This window comes from Balaenoptera acutorostrata, chromosome 1 (genome assembly GCF_949987535.1).
Source record: "Balaenoptera acutorostrata chromosome 1, mBalAcu1.1, whole genome shotgun sequence".
NCBI lineage: Eukaryota > Metazoa > Chordata > Mammalia > Artiodactyla > Balaenopteridae > Balaenoptera > Balaenoptera acutorostrata.
In genome coordinates, this window is record NC_080064.1 from 194,265,765 (window position 1) to 194,279,552 (window position 13,788).

General features: G+C 39.0%; 1 non-coding gene across 1 annotated transcript; it reads right to left on the reverse strand.

The window, feature by feature from the left end:
• Positions 1-1,761: 1,761 nt before the first annotated feature.
• Positions 1,762-1,868, reverse strand: LOC114235979 (U6 spliceosomal RNA). Its single transcript, XR_003622041.1, has one exon. It is a non-coding gene; the product is annotated as a U6 spliceosomal RNA (small nuclear RNA).
• Positions 1,869-13,788: the final 11,920 nt, after the last annotated feature.

The following is a 13,788-nucleotide window of genomic DNA, read 5'->3' on the forward strand; positions in this document are numbered from 1 at the left end:
AAAAATATCACCTCCTATGAGGCTTTTCCTAATTGCCTACCTAAAATAGGTAGTATTTCCCTCATTATGTCAATAAGGAAACTAAGGGAGAGGAAATAACTGGCCCAAGATCACACAGCTCATAGGTAGCTGAACCTTGAACCGGAACTTAAGCTCAACATCGTCTGACCCCAAAGCCAGTCTTACTGTTTTATCTGATCCCATCCTGACCATACCCACCAGCGTATGGGTAGATAGGAATATAAAATTTTAGGGTTGGAAGAGACTTTCTATGCAGGGTCCTAAAAGATAGATCAGGAAGGATATATAGATTTCTGGTAGTAAATATTTCATGCTCATTAGTTTGACCAACAGTTACTTCTCTTAGAGAAATTCTCAGAATTATTTTCTTATGATGCATAGAATCTCTGTGACTATTTTGACATGCATTAACACACTCTCAACTTCAGTACCCATCGTAGATGTTAAACATTATTGTGTGTAATTATAATTATTTGCCTTAGGAAGGCTGTGATTCCTAGCTGGATTTAATAATTAATCCCCATAAGTATAGTATTTATTATTCTCAACATTATATAGTAGCAGAACCATGATTTTCAGTCATTAAGAGTTTCTGTGAAACTCTTTTGGAATGAATTTTCAGATTTGGGAAAAACAAAGGGCTGATTAATGGCATATTCCTGCTAAATGTCATGAAAACAAAACATATGCTGTCAGTAAATCAAAATTACTGGTAGTCCTAGAAGAATGCATAATCAGAGGAGATGGTGGTATGTTAACTAATTTTTATATTTGAGGTATTTAAGATGAATTATTCACCCTTACTGACCATAGAAATTAGATTGTTTGAGTTGAAAGGATGAAGCCATACAGAGTGGTTAAGAGCACGTTTAAATTCTGTCTCCGTAGCTTCCTAGCTATGAGTTATTGGGCAAGTAATTTAACTCCTCTGTCCCTAAGCTTCCCCATTTATAAAGTAGGGATAACAATAGTACTTAGAGCACAGGAGTGTGGTAATTATTAAATAAGGCCACATACAGCAATTTAGGAATCATATGTATGGAGAAATTGAAGACATCTCAATTGTGATGGTGAAGAGCCAGGCTGAGCAGGCAGATGAAGGAGAAAAGGCTCGGGGAAACCTCTAAAGAGTATTAAATTGTTAAAATTTTTTTTCATAAAAAAAATTTTTTTTATTGACATATAGTTGATTTACAATATTGTTTTAGTTTCAGGTGTATAGCAAAGTGATCCAATTACATGTATTTATATATATTTTTTCAGATTCTTTTCCATTATAGGTTATTACAAGATATTGAATATAGTTCCCTGTGCTATATGGTAGGTCCTTGTTGTTTATCTATTTTAAATATAGTAGTGTGTATATGCTAATACAATACTCCTAATTTGTCCTTCCCTCCGCCCTTTCCCCTTCGGTAACCATAAGTTTGTTTTCTTTGTCTGTGAGTCTGTTTCTAGTTTTGTAAATAAATTCATTTGTATTATTTTTTAGATTCCATGTGTAAGTGATGTCATATAATATTTGTCTTTCTCTTTCTGACTTACTTCACTAAGTATGATAATCTCTAGGTCCATCCATGTTGCTGAAAATGACATTATTTCATTCTTTTTTATGGCTGAGTAATATTCCATTGTATATATGTGCCACATCTTCTTTATCCATTCATCTGTTGATGGACACTTAGGTTGCTTCCATGTCTTGGCTATTGTGAATAGTGCTGCCGTGAACATTGGGGTGCAAAAAATATGGAACACTTCACGAATTTGTGTGTCATCCTTGTGCAGGGGCCATGGTAACCTTCTCTGTATCGTTCCAATTTTACCATATGTGCTGCCAAAGTGAGCACCAAACTGCTGAAATTTTTCGACATAAAATGTATACTTCCAGTAGAAAACGCCAGACCGAGCACACTCTATTTAATCTCTTGGTTGAAACCTCATTAAAATTATAGTAAAAGAAAAAAAGGTTTAAACATACAATGAAAAGAAAGCATGGTAGATATCAGAGGAAGTAGAAGGAAAACTGAGTTTTAAAAGTGCTGACAAGGGACTTCCCTGGTGGTCCAGTGGTTAAGACTTCCCCTTCCAATGCAGGGGGTGCAGGTTCGATCCCTGGTCGGCAAGCTAAGATCCCACATGCCTCGGGGCCAAAAAGCCAAAACATAAAACAGAAGCAATATTGTAGAAAAATCAATAAAGACTTTAAAAATGGTCAATATCAAAAAAATCTTTAAAAAGAAAAAAGAAAATCATAGTCTGGATATGAAGCAAATGAGCTAGGGTACATCTCATGATGATGAATGAGGCTGAATGAATGAAGATGAAGATGAATGAAGTGAGGTTCAAGCAATTGATAGAAGGAGTAGGAAGCTGAAGATATTAGGGATGGAGGAAAGATGACAAAGAAAAAAAATTCAGAAGCAGAAGGATAAACTGTGCAATAAATTCATAGCTCAGAAATAGAGCAAAGCAAAATATGACACGATTTTGAATAAATGGTGAAGACATAAGAAGGGAGAATCAACTTGAACTTGATTCTAGGAAGATCCTCTTTAGAGAGTGTTCATGATCTTGGTGTCTTAGAGACGAGAGTGGAGTTAAAGCACACTACTTAGCACAAGTGATTAATGTTTACACCGTCAAATGTTGTCACTGCTATTAACTGTTTTTTCATCTTGTAGAATGAACCCAGAGGCAAACACCAAAGACTTTATGTGGGTACATCAAAAAATATAAATGTTATGAACCTTGATGATATAAGAGTAAGATTTGTTTACAACACTGAGAAGTGGAGGGAAGGATACAGGTGACAACATGGTCATTTTACAAAGAGGGGATAAAGATAACACAGAGAGGGACCAATATTAGTGAACTAACTCTATTAAGGAGGGGAAGGAAGAAGGGAAGGGGTTATAGATGAACTAGATCTTCATCCAACATTGCGGAAGCCAACAGGTAACATCTGAAGCTGATTGTTCACAAAGAGCTGCATACATGTGGCAGGGGCTGCTGGTGGCTTTTTTAATGTTCATTCTCCCTTTCTTTTATGCAATAAAAATGAATCTGGTACATGAACACCCAGCTAACAACTGCATTTTCCTTGAAGCTAGGTATGGCCAACAAGGAGCCATGCTGGAATGTAGTGTGCAGCCTTTAGGTCAGTTCCTTGAAATAGAAGGAGCCTGGCCGCCCCTCCTCTCTCTCCCTGCCTTCCCTAGGCTGGACTGCAGGTGAGGCAGAATGTCTATGAAGCTTGTGGAAAAGGGCCATGTCCTCCACAGGGAGGCCAGAGCAGTGCCTTACATCACTGTGTTTTGGAGTTCCGTGTTAAGCAGTCTGACTTGTATCCTATTCCTATGAATAATTGTTTCAAGACATAAAGGCATGTAAGTCTTTTTTTTTTTTTTTATAAGTGTTTTTTTAAACTTTGGGTTTATTTATTTATTTATTTATGGCTGTGTTGGGTCTTCGTTTCCGTGCGAAGGCTTTCTCTAGTTGCGGCGAGCGGGGGTCACTCTTCATCGTGGTGCGCGGGCCTCTCACTGTCGCGGCCTCTCCCGTTGCGGAGCACAGGCTCCAGGCGCGCAGGCTCAGTAATTGTGGCTCACAGGCCTAGTTGCTCCGCGGCATGTGGGATCTTCCCAGACCAGGGCTCGAACCCGTGTCGTCTGCATTGGCAGGCAGATTCTCAACCACTGCACCACCAGGGAAGCCCGGCATGTAAGTCTTAAAACAGCAATGATTAAAAGTTGTTTTCTGGAAAGCAGGATTCAGTGTGGGGTGGTTGAATCGAAGACAAGCATTGTTTTTCCTTATAACTATTTCTATGCCATTTAATTTTTAAGCATGTGTATGCATCATTTTGATGAAAATAAAAGTTCGTTAAGATAATTAGAGAAAAATAGAACATATACAGTAGTAAAATGGAAATAAATAACTCACTCTCTAACTAACCTAAGAAAACGTTTTAGTGACTCACTTCAAGCTATTTTTTCTCCATATAGTTTTTTGTTTATTTGATCGGAAAGTCTACATTTCAGGGATGGACAGAGGAAGGGGACTCCACCAAGAGGACTGAAAAGAAATATTTGGAGAATTATTAGACAAACCAAGAGAATTAAATATCAAGAAAAACAGGAGGGGGTGGTTTCAGTAATGACAGGTTGGTTAATGGTTTCAAACGCTCTGGAAGAGTCAACAGGTTGAGATTTGGCAGTTGGTTAATTGGATTTGGCCTCTTGGGCTGAACAGACTAAGGGTGATGGTGTGAAGTGCTGCTGGCAGGGCAAGCGTGATGGGGGCTGAGAACCGACTGGGGTTTGTCGTTGTCAAGGTCAGGGGTCAGTCCTAGTGGCTGGCAGGTACACAATCCCGGTTGCAGTGGTTTAAAGAGAATGGAGGATATCTTTAGATGGGAGAGATGTGAGTAGATTTGTAGGTAAGATTTAGGACCTGAACATAAATTTGTAGGTAAGTAGTGCCCAGTCAAGGACCTGATGGCGATTCTAAAAAACTGGTTTAAAAGCAAAAGTGTAGGATCCTTTTAATATATTGTTGCATTCGGTTTTCTAGTATTTTGTTGAGGATTTTTGCATATATGTTCATCAGTGATATTGGCCTATAAGCTTCTTTTTTGTGTGCATTCTTTGTCTGCTTTACGTATCAGGGTGAAGTCAGCCAGAGAAAGACAAATATCATATGATATCACTTACATGTGGAATCTAAAAAAAATGATACAAAAGCAAAGGTGGAAGCTTTGGCTTGGAAAGAAGAACATTTCATCCCCCAAAACCAAAGGGAAAGGGGAGTATTAGGAAGGGAGAACTTAATCTCTTTATCAATGTGTTAGTTTACAAAGTAATATCTTGAAAGAGTGAGTTTGTGGGTTTAACAAGGGAAACAGTTTGAAAGAGTTGACCTGGTGAATTATGCAGGAGATGAGCTGAGGGCTGGCCAAGGAGTCCTGTGCACTGGAGTAGGATTATCCATCATGGATATGAAATCAGCTGGGTCCTGGGGCTGAACCCCAAAGCTCTCAGCAGCTTAGCATTGGGAGCAGAAATAAAGACAGTTGGGTTAGTCCAGGTTATCACCTTTTAGTAGTCTTTCTGCTTAAAAATGTTTAAGGTAAAAAGTAGCTTTGCTGTTTTCTGTTACATCGATAGATACACTGAATAGCATGTTTACTGGTGTGTCAAATCAACCTGGCATGCAGCAATAATAATAGTGTGCCTTCAGTTTCATTCATGTCCTAATTTCTGTTTTTCCCCCATTAGAAATTCAGTACATGTGCATTAATCTTACCTAAACTGACCTGTTTTCTGCTTCCAGAAAAAAAGTTACTCAACAATTTTCTTCCACTGATATAGTTAAAAGATTAATAAAAGAAAGAAAATAAAATGGAGACACATGTAGAATGAAGTGTGTATTAAATCTGCTGAGCAATTCTAATCGGACTCATTGACTGTTTCTGCCCTGATTATTTTGGGCACAAACTACTGGGGCCTGTGTTTAGATCATAAGGTACAAGGAAGGAATGGATTGTGATGTTTCTGTGTGTTCCTCTGTTTTCTGACTACAAAACTGACAGTGACTCTTTACAGTAGGAAATGTTTAGCTGTAACCCTTTGGTAGGGACCAGTGGAGACTGCAGATTTGGTTGTAGTTATACAAGAAAACTCTGGCATATTTTCTCTATACAGCATGGAAGTGTAACCTCAGAGGTGTAGCTAGGGCTGCTGAAATGGGTTCAGGATCTGATGAAAAAAAATGTTCAGGTCCCTCCCAGCATTTGGTTGAGGATCACATCCTCTTCCAGCCCAGATTATTTGTACTGAATTTCACCCACCTGTTCAGCCCTAAACGTGCCAAGAAACCTAAGCGTAGTTCAAGTAAAGATATGATTCCATCATTTCAAGACCACCCGCCAGCTTTTTGTTGTATTCTTTCTTTCTTTTTTTCTTTTTTTCAGCTCCATAAAGGGCTTTAAAAAAAAACACAGTTAAAAAAAAAAAAAAGTCAAATGGGTACTAGGTATAATTTCTGCTCCAATGGTCCCTACAAGACTTCAAGAAACAAAAGGTGCCTGAAAATAACCATTTGGAAATGACATTACCAACTAAGTCTAGCTCTTGTCAATGTAACCAGCGATCTCATGTCTCTCTACAATGTCTCTGTTTTCTACACTGTATCCTTTCTGGTTGTAAGACACTATCTGGCATCTTTTCTAAGATAACCACCTAAATGACTCAGGATTACACAAGGCAAGAGACAATCCTCTCTTTTCTTTCTCAAATGTGGTGGACCCATCCAAATAGTGGTCCCCTGGATTACAAAGGGGGCTGGGGTCTCTTTGTACCCTTGGGTGGGTGTGGGGAGGGGTTGGTCCTGATTCTTCATCTTCAGAGGAGGTGATGAGAATGAGAAGCACAGAAAAGCCTTGAGTTTCCTGACCGCATTGAAGTAATCCTGACTGCATCACCTGTTGCTTGTACCTAGGATTCTAAAGTTTAAGAACAGTGGCACTAGTCCATGAAAGATGAAATAAGAAATTTTAAGATACGAAAACTATAAACTAAACTAGCAGCATATACGTGGAGCCTGTTTAAGACTTTTCCACTTGAGGCTCTGGTGGAGAGTGGTGACTCAATCACTGTTTAAATAAAAACTTAAATAAAAAATCGTGAATGTATTCTTTTGGTAATTATATTTAGCACATGCCTACATTTTGAGACTTAGGTCATAAGCCACTAGTTCAGCCATCTGTCTGACCCAGTTTCACGTTATGGTCTCAAAGCTGCATGCCAGACCTGTTAGTAAAGATAATAAAATTTAAAAAAATCTGAGCTGGAGGGGACTTACAATTTGACTCTGAAACCGAACATTGCTTGACACATCAAGATATTATAAACATCTGTGAATTCAGGGAGAGATCTCAACGGAGCTTAGAAATATGTGTAAAGAAAAGGTTTAATAACCTCCTAAGCCCTGAAAATTATTCATGCTGGTGAAATTCTGCTTTGGGCAAATGCTCTGTCTTCTCTTTGTTTTCTGATTTACTGGCAATTTTAACACTTCAGCCGAAAGCAGTCGTACCACATTTCCAAACTGGTTCACTTTTGCTCTAACTTTTAACCTAGGCTTAAGCTCAGGGCTGCCAGGAAGTAGGAGCCAGTCCAGGACACTGAAAGTGGCAAGGAACTAGATACTAAGAGAGATAATAAGGAAAACACCCGTGATGCACTTCGGCTAAGTCAAGCATACAAACACCGTCTCTGGAAAGATAAAAAAAAAAAATGTGTTCAGTGCTTCAAAGCCATGAGCTCTGCTCATCAGCGATCCCATCCATGACACGGTCTGAAGTTCCAAATTCTGCAGCTGAGGGCATGGCTTTGTCTGCAAGTAGTGCCTGAATCAAAAGGAGTCTGGAAGTTCTGCCTTATGCATTCTGTGGCACTGGACGTGCAGAGGTGGCTGGGATTGTCATGTGAAGACACAGAAATGCTGACCTCATAACCAGAATGACGGCTCCCCCGATGGGAGGAACCTTGGAGAACATCTAAAGCCAACCCCCCACCCTGCAGTTGAGCAGCTCCCACTCAATTAGGGGTGGCTTTTCTATTAAAATTATGTTTTTGTTCATTTCTCCCATGGTTAAAAGAGTTTTTGCTTCTGATGTATTTTGATGCAATGCTATCTGTCAAACAGAAGTCTGTGGCATTGGTGTGTGAGCTGTAAATTGTATCTTTTTGATGATAGCCACCTGAACAATGTAAAGATTACAAAACAGAGATCCAGACTTTTGAGACTTAGGTCATAAGCCACTAGTTCAGCCATCTCTCTGACCCAGTTTCACGTTACGGTCTTAAAGCTGCATGCCAGACCTGTTAGTAAAGATAATAAAATTTAAAAAAATCTGAACTGGAGGGGACTTATAATTTGACTTACAATTTGACAAGTTAAATAGCCAGCCCAGAATCAGAGAGATAGTAACAGATGCAAAACTAGATACAACCTTGCTTTCCTTGCTGTCGCCTTGAGCTTTTTTATCCTTGTGCCACGTCAGTGTGGGTTTTATATGGCCACCGTGTGGAGAATCCCCTCTGTGTGTCATCTATTGCTAAGTACCATTACTCTGTAAATAATGAGAGCTGAATACGGAGAATTTCGAAGTGCTCTCAGGTTCTGGCACACACAAAAAAATGGGATTACATTTTTCAGAAGAGAGAAGGCAAGCCTAACCTTGGCTTCCAAAGAATGGCATAAGTGCTGGGTGAATGTAAAAACCTCTAACAAAAATGCAATCATGGAAGAGGCAACACGGAGCATGGAGTTATATTACTGGGTTCCAGCCTGGCGCTGCCATTTCTCACGAGGCCAGCTCTGGAGTAGCCTGGATAGACTGAGTCAGATGCAGTGACGTTGAAGAAACTATCAGTGGGCACCCCCCACCCCCCCGATCAGTGATGCTGTTTCTGCTTGTCAACCAGAGTCCACGCCTGGGGCTAAGGTGCAGAGGAACAAATACGTTCTTGCTAAAGTACCTTTGAAAACCAGGGTCTCAGGCATTCTGAGTGGGTTTCAAACCAGGAACAGGCAGGGCTCTTTAAAACAATGTGGTCTTTGTTTCTGGCCATGAGGTTCTAAGATACTTTTTAAAAAAATTTTTATTGAAATATAGTTGATATACAATATTGTAATGTTGTGTTAGTTTCAGATGTACAGCAAAGTGATTCATATATATATATATATATATATTCTTTTTCAGATTCTTTTCCATTATTGGTTATTACAAGATATTGAATAGACTTCCCAAAAAGCTAGTCTTTCTTTTTTTTTTTTTTTTGTTAAATATTTTCTCCCAACTTGTGACTTGTGTTCTGATTCTCGTGACGTTGTCTTTTGCAAAGCAGACGTTTTTAATTTATTTTATTTATTTATTTATTTTTGGCTGTGTTGGGTCTTCGTTTCTGTGCGAGGGCTTTCTCCAGTTGCGGCAAGCGGGGGCCACTCTTCATCACGGTGCGCGGGCCTCTCACTATCGTGGCCTCTCTTGTTGCGGAGCACAGGCTCCAGACGCGCAGGCTCAGTAATTGTGGCTCACGGGCCCAGTTGCTTCGCGGCATGTGGGATCCTCCCAGACCAGGGCTCGAACCCGTGTCCCCTGCATTGGCAGGCAGACTCTCAACCACTGCGCCACCAGGGAAGCCCGCTAGGCTTTCTTGACTGCTGTTCTAATCCCAAATCCTTTCCAGAATAACCCCCGTTATCAATTGATGTGTATCTTCCAGACATTTTGCTGAATGTTTATACATATACATCAATGTACACATATATGTAGACATATGTGTGTATAGAAATATCCAGGAGACTTTGATTACTGTGCTTCATTTTCTCCTGTAAAATTCTTCTGGAAACACACCCACCTGTGACAACCCCAAGCAGTGAAGCTTAATTAAAGGGAGGGTAAGAGAAAGAGGTCTAACAATTTATAGAATGACTAATTTTTTTCAGGCATTTAAAATTTTTATTATTTTCTTATTTAAGCTTCACAAAAATTCTTGGAGTTCAGAATCATTTTATCTATTGTACTGATGCAGAAATTAAAACACATCGACAGATGAATGGATGAAGAAGTTGTGGCATATATATATACAATGGAATATTACTCAGCCATAAAAAGAAACGAAATTGAGTTATTTGTAGTGAGGTAGATGGACCTAGAGTCTGTCATACAGAGTGAAGTAAGTCAGAAAGAGAAAAGTAAATACCGTATGCTAACACATATATATGGAACCTAAAAAAAAAAAAGGTCATGAAGAACCTAGGGGCAGGACAGGAATAAAGACGCAGATGTAGGGAATGGACTTGAGGACACGGGGAAGGGGAAGGGAAAGCTGGGACAAAGTGAGAGAGTGGCATGGACATATATAGACTACCAAATGTAAAATAGATAGCTAGTGGGAAGCAACCGCATAGCACAGGGAGATCAGCTCGGTGCTTTGTGACCACCTAGAGGGGTGAGATAGGGAGGGTGGGAGGGAGGGAGAAACAAGAGGGAAGAGATATGGGGATATATGTATATGTGTAGCTGATTCACTTTGTTATAAAGCAGAAACTAACACACCATTGTAAAGCAATTATACTCCAATAAAGATGTTAAAAAAAAAAACATAGAGAGGTAAAGTAACTTGCTAATAGTAAAGACAGAATTCAAACCATGTCTGGTCTCCAAAATCAAGTCTCTTTTCGCTCTGTTATACAGCCCCACCCCAATTCTAGTACACTGCATTGTATAGCATAGTGAAATGAAAACTGTAAGATATTTCACATTTTTATTACTGCATGCAAATAGACTGGATTTTAAAAGTCTGAAGGATAAAATCATGTACTGTCCACTAAGGAAAATAGCAATGATAATTCTTTCAGTTTTCAGTTAGAATCTGTTTGCAAAGTACCCGTTAAGGCAAGAGAAATTATTTTTATTTTGTATAATGAAAAGAAAAAAAGCTAAAATTTTATAGATACAATTATTAAAGACAATAAACCTTGAAGAAGGTCCAAAACAACACTTCACATTCAATATTAGTATTTTACTTTGCAATCTCAAATAGAACACACTAAGGTATTTTTATGGTAGTCTTCAAATATGTAAATGTGTTGTGTTAAACTTCTTCCCATTTTATGATTGGGAAATGTGAGAAAAAGGAAAAGACTTCTGTGAGGTCACCAGGTCAGAAACTAATATATTAAACTATGGTTTTAGCTCAGGGTAGACAGATTTTTAGAACAGAATTTAGGGTATAGGTCTCTGTAAAATGTAATACTACACAAATATTTATTATTTGTGTTGCTGTTATCTTCAGATGAGAATGGAGGCCCATGGAGGGTATGCATTCATTGAAAGTAGCTGTCCCATTGAATGGTTTGGAAAATCACCAATGGGTCTATAGAGTATAGAAAGTTATATATATTATGTAAGTAGACAGTCTTTGGTATGATTTTTTCCCTCTTTGTAAAATATCAAAAGGAGTAAAACTAAATTTAAGAGAATAATGCACCAAGAACTGAATTCTTATGATTTCTCTTTTTCCCATCTCTTCTCTCACCAAACTCTCAGCTCCTTCTTTTCTCCTTGTCCTTCCTTTTCAAAGATAGAGATGATATTAGAGATGGGAAAGCCATGGAATTGTTTTTAGATTGTAGCTCTTTTGACTTTGTCTCTCCTTGGATGTTCTGGGGCCATCATCATCTCTGGCTGAGATTTGCTGGAGACTTCTGATAGAGCTTTTTGGTCAGCCAGTCACCCCATTGGACTGGGATTCCGAGAGCCCGAGAAAGTGACTCACACAGCACGGAAGATCCCACAGCTGTCCACTCCCGCGGGTCTCAATTATCATTCATTCCACTAGGGTTTGGTGTTCACTTCCATTAGGATACACCTCTGTGTTTGGTTTCAGTGAACCACACTTCCCTTTTAATCCTTGGTACCCACTACAGCTTTAAAAAAATGTCCATCGGCAGATGAATGGATAAAGAAGATGTGGTAGAGAAAAACAAATACAGTATGCTAACACATATATATGGAATCTAAGGGAAAAAAAAAAAAAAAAAAGGCCATGAAGAACCTAGTGGCAAGACGGGAATAAAGACACAGACCTACTAGAGAATGGACTTGAGGATATGGGGAGGGGGTGGGGTGAGATGTGACAGGGTAAGAGAGTGTCATGGACATATATACACTACCAAATGTAAAATAGATAGCTAGTGGGAAGCAGCCGCATAGCACAGGGAGATCAGCTCGGTGCTTTGTGACCACCTAGAGGGGTGGGATGGGGAGGGTGGGAGGGAGGGAGATGCAAGAGGGAAGAGAAAAGGGAACATATTGTATATGTATAACAGATTCACTTTGTTATAAAGCAGATGCTAACACACTATTGTAAGGCAATTATACTTCAATAAAGATGTTTGAAAAAAAAAAAAAAAGACATTATGGTACTGGCACAGAAACAGAAATATAGATCCATGGAACAGGATGGAAAGCCCAGAGATAAACACACGCACTTATGGTCACCTTATGTGTGATAAAGAAGGAAAGAATATAGAGTGGAGAAAAGACAGCCTCTTCAATAAGTGGTGCTGGGAAAACTGGACAGGTACATGGAAAAGGATGAAATGAGAACACTCCCTAACACCATACTCAAAAATAAACTCAAAATCGATTAAATACCTAAACGTAAGGACAGACACTATCAGACTCTTAGGGGAAAACATAAGCAGAACACTCTATGACAGAAATCACAGCAAGATCCTTTTTGACCACCTCCTAGAGAAATGGAAATAAAAACATAAATAAACAAAGGAGGCCTAATGAAACTTCAAAGCTTTTGCACAGCCAGGGAAACCATAAAAAAGATGAAAAGACCACCCTTAGAATGGGAGAACATATTTGCAACTGAAGCAACGGACAAAGGATTCATCTCCAAACTTTACAAGCAGCTCATGCAGCTCAATATCAAAAAAACAAACAACGCCATCCGAAAATGGGCTGAAGACCTAAAGAGACATTTCCCCAAAGAAGATAGACAGATTGCCCACAAACACATGAAAGAATGCTCCCCATCATTAATCGTTACGGAAAGGCAAATCAAAACTACAAGGAGATATCATCTCACACCGGTCAGAATGGCCAGCATCAAAAAATCTAGAAAGAATAAATGCTGGAGAGGGTGTGGAGAAAGGGAACACCCTTGCACTGTTGGTGGGAATGTAAAGCGATACAGTCACTATGGAGAACAGTACGGAGATTCCTTAAAAAACGAAGAATACAACTACCATATGAGCCAACAATCCCACTACTGGGCATATACCCAGAGAAAAGCGTACTTCCAAAAGACACATGCACCCCAATGTTCACTGCAGCAGTATTTCCAATACCCCGGTCATGGAAGCAACCTAAATGCCCATCGACAGACCAATGGATAAGGAAGTGGTGGTACATATATACAATGAAATATTCCTCAGCCATAAAAAGGAACGAAATTGAGTCATTTGTTGAGACGTGGATGGATTTAGAGACTGTCATAAAGAGTGAAGTCAGTCAGAAAGTGAGAAACAAATCTCGTATATTCACACATGTATGTGGAACCTAGAGAAATGGTACATATGAACCGGTTTGCAGGGCACAAGTGGAGACACAGATGTAGAGAACAAACGTATGCACACAAAAGGGGGAAACTGCAGTGGGGCGGTGATGGTTGTGTGCTGAATCGGGCAAAGTGATTGATATGTATACAGTGATGTGTATAAAATTGATAACTGATTAAAAAAAATAAAAATTAAAATAAAATTAAAAAAAAAAAAAAAGATGTGGTGTGTGTGTGTGTGTGTGTGTGTGTGTGTATATATATATATATATATATACACACACACACACACAATGGAATATTACTCAGCCATAAAAAAAGAATGAAACAATGTCATTTACAGCAACATGGACGGACTTAAAGATTATCATACTAAGTGACCCCAATGAGTGGACAAAGACAAGTACCATATGATATCACTTATACGTGGCATCTAAAAAAATGATACAAATGAACTTATTTACAAAACAAAAATAGACTCACAGACAGAAAACAAACTTATGGTTATCAAAATGGAAAGGGGAGGATAAATTAGGGATTTGGGATTAACAGGTGGGCATTACTATATATAAAATAGGTAAACAACAAGGACCTACTGTCTACTACTGGGAACTATATTCAA